Below are 8,250 nucleotides of genomic sequence, written 5' to 3' on the forward strand. Positions count from 1 at the left end.
CATGAAGAAACAGATCGTACAAACAGAAAAATAAGCAGAAAATATAATCAGAGGGGGGAAAATCATTAAGAAAAAAACAAAATTAATGTCTCTTTACTTAAGTGTATATAATATTGGAATAAAATAAATGAATTAACGGAACAAATTGTTTATGGGCATGATCTTTTAGCCAGTATGGAGCTCTGCCTCCAAGGAGATCAAGGTTGAGAACAAAGTATTCAGGGCATATGACTTTTCAAACACAGGCAAGAAGTAAAGGGTGGTGGGGCAGCTTTGATAATATGGGATAGACCAAGTACTATAGCAAGAAATGGTCTTGTATTAAATGATCTTAAAGTCATTTCAGGGAAAGTAACAAATAACAAGGGGAAGAGGAAACAGAGTCAGCATGACTTAGTGAAGGGAAAATCGTTTGAGGAGGTAACAACCAGGATTGGTAAAAGGAAATGAGTAGATGTGATATACATATATACATATAAGTTTCCAAAGGTATTTTACCAGGTACAACACTTAATAAGATAAGGGCCTACAGTTTTGGGGCAGTATATTAGAACGGATAGGGGATTGGTTAACTGATAGAAGACACTGATAGTGTTGTGATAAAGGGATACCTTGAGGGTGGTAACCTATAACTAGTGGCATGCCACAGGTGTCAGTGATGGGACTACAATCATTTTCAAGATGTAATAATGACTTGGATAAGGGAAGTGAATATACTATCGCCAAGTTTGTGGATGACAAGTACTGAGGATGAGCTGAAAATGTGTTGCTGGAAAAGCGCAGCAGTTCATGCAGCATCCAGGGAACAGGAGAATCGACGTTTCGGGCATAAGCCCTTCTTCAGGAATTCCTGAAGAAGGGCTTATGCCCGAAACGTCAATTCTCCTGTTCCCTGGATGCTGCCTGACCTGCTGCGCTTTTCCAGCAACACATTTTCAGCTCTGATCTCCAGCATCTGCAGACCTCACTTTCTCCCCCAGTACTGAGGATGACACAATCAGTCTATAGAAGGATATAGACAGGGCAAGTGAGGGACAAAAACTTGTTAGATGAAATATAATGTGGAGAAATGTGAGTCATAGGGTCATACATTTTCAGAGCACAGAAACTGACCCTTCGGTTTAATTCATCCATACTAATCAGATATCCTAAACTAATCTAATCCCAGTTTCCAGCATTTGGCCCATAACCCTCTAAGTTCTTCCTATTCATGTATCCATCCAGATGCCTTTTAAATGCTATAATTGTACCAGCCTCCACCACCTTCTCCAGTAATTCATTCCATACACAAACCATCCTCTGCATGAAAATGTTGCCCCTTAGGTCTTTCCTAAATCTTTCCCCTCTCACCTTAAAACTGTGCCCTTTGGTTTTGGACTGCCAGGGGAAAAGACATTGGTTATTCACTCTATCCAGGCCCCCCATGATTATACAAACCTGTACATGGTCACCCCTCAGGCTCCAATGCTCCAGAAAAAACACCTCCAACCTATTCAGCCTATAGCTCAAACCCTCCAACCCTGACAACATCTTTGTAAATCTTTTCTGAACCTTTTTAATTTTCACAACATCCTTCCTATAGCACATAGACCAGAATCAAATGCTGTGTTTGAAAAAGTGGCCTAACTAATATCCTGTACAGCCACAACAAGACGTCCCAACTCTTACACTTAATGCACTGACCAATAAAGGCACATGCCAAACACCTTCTTCATTATCCTGTCTACTTACGACTCCATCTTCAAGGAACTATGAACCCTCTCCCTAAGGTCTCTTTTTCTTGGCAACACTTCCCAGGACCTTACCATTGTGTGTATAAGTCCTGCCCTGAGGTACCTTTCCAATGTGCAGCACCTCATATTTATGTAAATTAAACTCCATTGGTCACTCCTTGGCCCATTGGCCCATCTGATCAAGATCCTGTTGTACTCCAAGGTAACCTTCTCTATTATCCACTACACTACCAATTTGGGTGTCATCTGCAAACTTACTAACCATGCCTCCTATATTCACATTCAAATAATTTATATAAATGACAAAAGACATGCACTTTGGCAAGAAAAATGGTGCACTGGATAGGGAAAGACTGTAGAAAGCTGCAGCACAGTGCGATTTGGAGTTCTTGCGTATAAATCATAAAACACTTACATAAAAGTTGAGCAGGTAGGTTACCCCTCATGAAAGAGTCTAGGACTAAAGGGCATAATCTTAGAATAAAGGGTTGCTCATTTAATCAGTAAGAGAATCAAGGGTTATGGATATAAGGCAGGAAAGTTGAGTTGAGGATTATCTGATCAGTCATTATTGCAATACATGGCAGAGCAGACTTGATGGGTCGAATGGCCTACTTCTGTTCCTACATCTTATCGCCTTAAAGTCTACTCTGGCACTTTGCCAAGATTTCATAATGAACTTTGTAACACTTTCAGTTCCTGTTTTAAGTTTCACTGAGGTTTTTTTTAGGTGACTACAGAATCAAGAGCATGATGTTGCAAACCATAATTTCCAAAAGGAAATACGTCACATTCAGCAACTTGGAAAATACCACTCAGCTCATCAGAGTAACTGGGAAACCATTCTGTAGCACTCTGTGCATGAATAGTGGCTGCAAGAAGTTAATACAAAGTGCCCTCAAAGTCGTTCCATCATTCATTGCTGCTCTAAGTCTGTACTCCAAATACATACCTTTTGCCAATTTGGATCCAAACGATTTGGTGAGGCAGAAATAAAGACACCATCTGTAGTCAGATCGTATTAACTACTTATCCTTAGATGTTTTAATTAACCTGTTCAGATACGCTATGATCCACCTCTGGCATAGCTGAGACCTGGATTAGGGATAGGGATATGACTACTACCTCAAGAGACCCATACTATAAATTTTTCAGTATTTTTCTAATCAATCTGTGATATCACACTTCTGTAACAACTGGGACTTGAACCTGACCCACAGGCAGGGACAATACCACTATTCCACAAAACCCCTTGCTCCAGTCACTCTTAGATATTTTCTAATCAACCTGTTTAGAGATGTTATTACACACCTCTGGACCAGGTGGGACTTGAACCCTGGCTTAGAATAGGGACACTATCGCTCTACTACAAGAGCTGACTACTCAATCTTACTTGTTTTTCCTATTTTACATCTGAAAGTCTGCTCACACACAATCGACCGGCTTTTTTCCACCAAATCACTCCTGGTATTTTTCATCTATTAACACTATATCAATGTATTCCAATTGATTAATTTATATGCAAAGCCATGAAGCACATTACATAGCCTCACAGATATTTTCAAATTGACCTATTTAAAAATGTTATGCTAAACTCCTCTGGGGAAAATAAGACTTAAACACAGACCTCTATCCCAGAAGCAGGGACACTACCACAACAACACATGAGCCTCTACTCAGTCTCAATTTTTTTTCTTGAATTTAAATTCCAGCTGTTGCAGTGAGATTTAAAGCCATGTCCCTGGAGCCTTGGATTATTAGTCCAGGGACATTACCAGTGCATCACAGTATGCTAAGGATTCTAGTTAGCCTCACAAGTTATTTCCATATACAAGTCCCACCTGCTCCTCCCCCTCCCCCATATCTACTCAGTTAACTAATTAAGCAATAATCCCAATCACCCTCTTAACTAGTTGTACAATGAACAGATTATCTGCTTTTTAAAATAAAACTATTGAATACATAAACAATTCTTGAATAAAACTAATGGAAATTAAAGCATTTTTCCGTATGCTATATATTATAATACGACCAAACAGTAACAACATTACATTGTCATATTCCATGTAATACAATCAACTGTCCATATCCGATCTTCTTTATTTAAATATATATTAAAATATTTAATCACAAAGCCACCTAAATAATTTTTGTTCAGGTTCTTAGAACTCTCATACCACCAGGATCTCACTTCAAAGTTCTTGAATAATAAATTGGAGAAAGTGTTTTGTTTTGTGAACGTGTAACAACTTGCATCAACCCAATCCATTTTGGAAATCTCTTGCTTCCAGTATTTTCCTCATCAGAGCAAGACCAATTCTTAACCTTTTCTCAGTGACATTCTTTGTTAAATTCACATTGTTCAAAGAGAATAATTATCCGCATAATATTCTATGGGCAAATTTTACTCTATCAGTTTGCCCCTTGTATAAGATTTCCTTTAGAATACTGTATAAATGCACTTCTGTATCTATAGCTTCTACTAGTATAAATGTTTCAGAAGCCAGGGTACTTTTAACAACTCTTCGTTTTCCTGGCTACTCAAGCCCACAAACAATATCTATTATTCTTTCCCTCTAAGCATATGATAAACCCTGGTGTACTTATAAGGACATCTAAAAGATTGCCATGTGCAGTATTGCTGAAAAGGATTACCCTCCTTTCTTCTGGATCATCCAAAGATGAATATTTCAGTGTGCATTTTTCTGAATTGCTTTTCTTTAATGTCTTATTTGCTCTCAAAACTTCCTCAATGGTATCATGTTTCATTGTTGCCCTCATTTCCAATATGTCATAGATCTAGTCTGAGTACACATTTAGGTTAACTGTCTAACAAACTTAACTAGTCTTTTTCTTTCCTGTAAAAGAGAACATCTGAAATATAGAGTGGTGAGAGTAGGAGGGAATAAGTGATAGAAAGTTTGGTGGTGTAGGGCCAAACAGAGTGGGAACAATCCTAAATTCAAAACCTACAAAATAAAGAAATAAAATGAGGGCAGGGGTTACCATCTGAAATATTTGAATTCCTACTGTTGAGTTCAGATGATTTACAGCCTGTTTATTTGCACCCTTATCCCTCATGTGGCCATCACATACTCTCGCCCATCCCGTATACCACCTATAACCTTCTAAATTCCAAATAATATAATCCTAGTGTGTAACTCAAAAGCAAAATACTCTGGATATCTAAAATCAAAGCAAAAAGCTGCTTGAAATACCCAGCCCTGTGGAGAGTGAAACAGAGTTAAGTTTTCAGTTGACGTCTTTGCATCAGAAGTGGGAAAGAAATGTAATACATTTTAAGCAAATAAAAGAGGGAAGAATTAGATCAAGCACAAAAGAGAAAATTTGTTGCGTGATGAGCAGAAGATTAAATGACAAAAAACTTTGGTGGTCAAAAGCCAAACAGTAGGAGTAAGACTAAAATCAAAACCTATTTAAAAAAAGTCAAAAAATTTGGTTACTGTCTGAAATTCTTTAATTCCACATGTTGAATTCAGAAGACAAACTAGACTATCCACCTCAATTTACTGAGATCTTTATTCCTCACATAGCCAGCACCCACTCTCACCCATCCCATATGGCACCATGCTATTTTATCGTGTATGGGATTCTCAAAGCATTTGTCACTCAACTACTGCTTCTGGTGTCCAAGGTGCATTCCTTAAAATGCTTTATTTTTGGCATTGTAGATACACACAATCTCTTAATTCTTTTTTAATCTCTCTGAATAAATATGTGTCTCTTGCATTAGCATTGCACCAGCATAATTATATACTTTGCTGATTTCTCATGACTCTGTGCCCCCCCACCCTTGTTTTCTTCAAGTGAAAGCTACAGATCCTTTTGTTCAAATGCAAGAGACCGTGGCCATTTAGGTCACTTCAGATATTGGTAGTAATGATTTCTTCAGATTTGAATACACAATAGTACTTCTCCCAATGAAATTATGTGAAAAGCCCAATGAAATTGAAATGGATAAGACTCAACCTTTTATTATTTGTAATTCAACAATCAAACCAAAATCAAGATAAATTAGACACTAATTAACAGGCACATTGCAGACAATACAAATTATAAATTACAGTTTAAAGAGCAGACAATAAAGATAGAGGTTATAGAATTATTAGACAGTCCACGGAATATGTATGACTGTGATTCCGAGTACAAAGTTCTTCAAAGCTCTGAACCTTTGCCAGTAAAATTTCAGTTCATTTTCTTTGAGTTTATAGACTCCAACCCCCATTCAACAGTGATTTTACTCAACCTGGAGAGCCGTGGGAGTAATTATTATCATAAAAGGCAATGGTCCTGAAAGAATTAAATTTGAAGTTTGCATTTCCTCCACCTAATCTGATGTGGTAACACTGTGTTTGGGTGGAGAATTTTCTGTCTAGTACAAGGTCCTGGTGGAGATAGGAACGCAATCTTTGGTTCCTGATAGTTGTAGTTAGGTCGTACTAGTTGGTGTTATTTTCGTCTGTTGTTATCATACACTAACCTACACTTCGTTTTGTAAGACAAATGCTTCTTCTTGTTAAGATTCACTGATGGTCAATCCTCTACTACTAGAAATATTGAAACATCAAAAAATAGAAGCAGGCTTAGGCCATTTTGCCCTTCAAGCCTGCTTATCTATTCAATATGATCATGGCTGAACAACTAATAGTGTACCAGGCTCCCTGAATTATGAACATGATCTTTTACAGAGGTGTAATTTTAAAGAAACAATATATGAATATTTACTGGACTTACTCCTTTATATTGTCCTGCATTATCTTCTGACTTGCGCACAAACTGACTAGCAAACAGACTCTAGAACAGAACCCATTCACACCCCAGGGACTGCCTGTACCCTATTCCTGCTTTTTCCCATGCACTTTGATCTCCTTAACTAGTTCATCTCTAAGCACTGTATCTAACTGCTTCTTGTAAAGAAAACAAAATAGAAATTGCTGGAAAAGCTCAGCAGGTCTGGCAACATCTTTGGAGACATTCCAAGTTAACGTTTTGGGTCCAGTGACCCTTCCTCAGAAATGATAGTAGCTGGGAAAAAGTTATGCAGAAGATAGGGTGGAGGGAGGGCACAAGGGGTAAACAATAAATGGAAATAGAGCCCAAAGAGAGAGAAGAGCAGTTGGACAGACAAAGGAGTGGATAACAGTCAGGCTCAGAGAATGAGTAGCTACTAATGGGGACAATGGGTTGTGTCTAATAGCAGACCACATGATAACAAGCCCTGGTATGTGGGGTTGGGGTAAGGACATGGCAGAATGTGGCTCAATCCCTAAAATTATCAAACTCAATACTGAGCCCAGAAGGCTGTAGAGTTCCCAGTGGAAAATTAGGTGATGTTTTTCCAGCTTGGGCTGAAATTTGCTGGAGCACTGCAGAAATCTGAGACTGAGATGTTGGCTAGGGAACAGGGTAGTGAATTGAAATGGCAGGCAACTGGAAACTCAGGGTCTTCTTTGTGGATGGACTGTAGGTGCTCTGTGAAGTGGTCACGCAGTCTATGCTCCATTTCCTCAGTGAAACATTGTAAGCAGTGAATGCCGTAGACCAGATTGAGTGAAGTGCAGGTAAAGTGCTCCTTCTTCAAAAGGTTCAGTATTTTGGCCTCAACTGCTTTATGTGGCAAAGCATTCCCAAAGAAAGGGGAGTTTGGAACTATAGACTCACAGTTTAAAGGTAGGAGGTAGGCTATTTAGAACTGAAATGAGCAAATTATTTTTTCACCTAGAGTGGTGAAGCTGTGGAATTCACTGCCCCAGAAAGTGGTTGAGGCTACAACATTGAATGGATGATTTCTAGAAAAGGTTTGATGTAGTTCTTAGGGATCAAAGGGTTTGGAGAGAAAGCAGAAGCAAGGCACTGTGTTGGATCATATTGAATGGTGGAGCAGACTTGATAAGCCGAATGGCCTACTCTTGCTCCTATTTTCTCTGTTTCTCTTTTGCCCCTGTAGTACCAGGAGCATGAAGGCCCTCTGCAGAACCTAAATATGTGCAGACTACTCTACCTGCAACCTATATACACCTGCTGTCTGTCAATGGCTGTGCCCAGCTAGGCTGCATGATCTTTTATGGGCCCACAGAAATTTAGATTTAGATTAGATTTAGAAATAGATTTTATTGTCATGTGTACTCAATAGAGAAATACAGGAGTACAGTGAAAAGTTTATAATGTCACCACAATAATATCATGGTGCAGCCATGAATGGCTCACCACTGCGCTGCTGCCTCCAGGCACCTGGTCCTACCCTGGCCCCAGCTGCAACTCATGTGCTCCCCACAAAATTCCCAGAGCAAAAGAAAGCAGTAAAAAGTGACACCTGGCATCCTAGAGCTCCATTTTGAGGTAAACAAGATGAGTCAGACCAGTTTGTGCCATTTACCAGATTTACAGATTTTTCCTCCTGAATGTGCTCTCAATCAGCTCCTAAAAACTGCAATCAGCCTCAAGAACCAGACAGTTTCTCATGGCCCCTGTTTTAATGAGACTCACCAGTGATAGG

This window comes from Chiloscyllium plagiosum, chromosome 24 (assembly GCF_004010195.1).
Source record: "Chiloscyllium plagiosum isolate BGI_BamShark_2017 chromosome 24, ASM401019v2, whole genome shotgun sequence".
Taxonomy (NCBI): Eukaryota; Metazoa; Chordata; class Chondrichthyes; order Orectolobiformes; family Hemiscylliidae; genus Chiloscyllium; species Chiloscyllium plagiosum.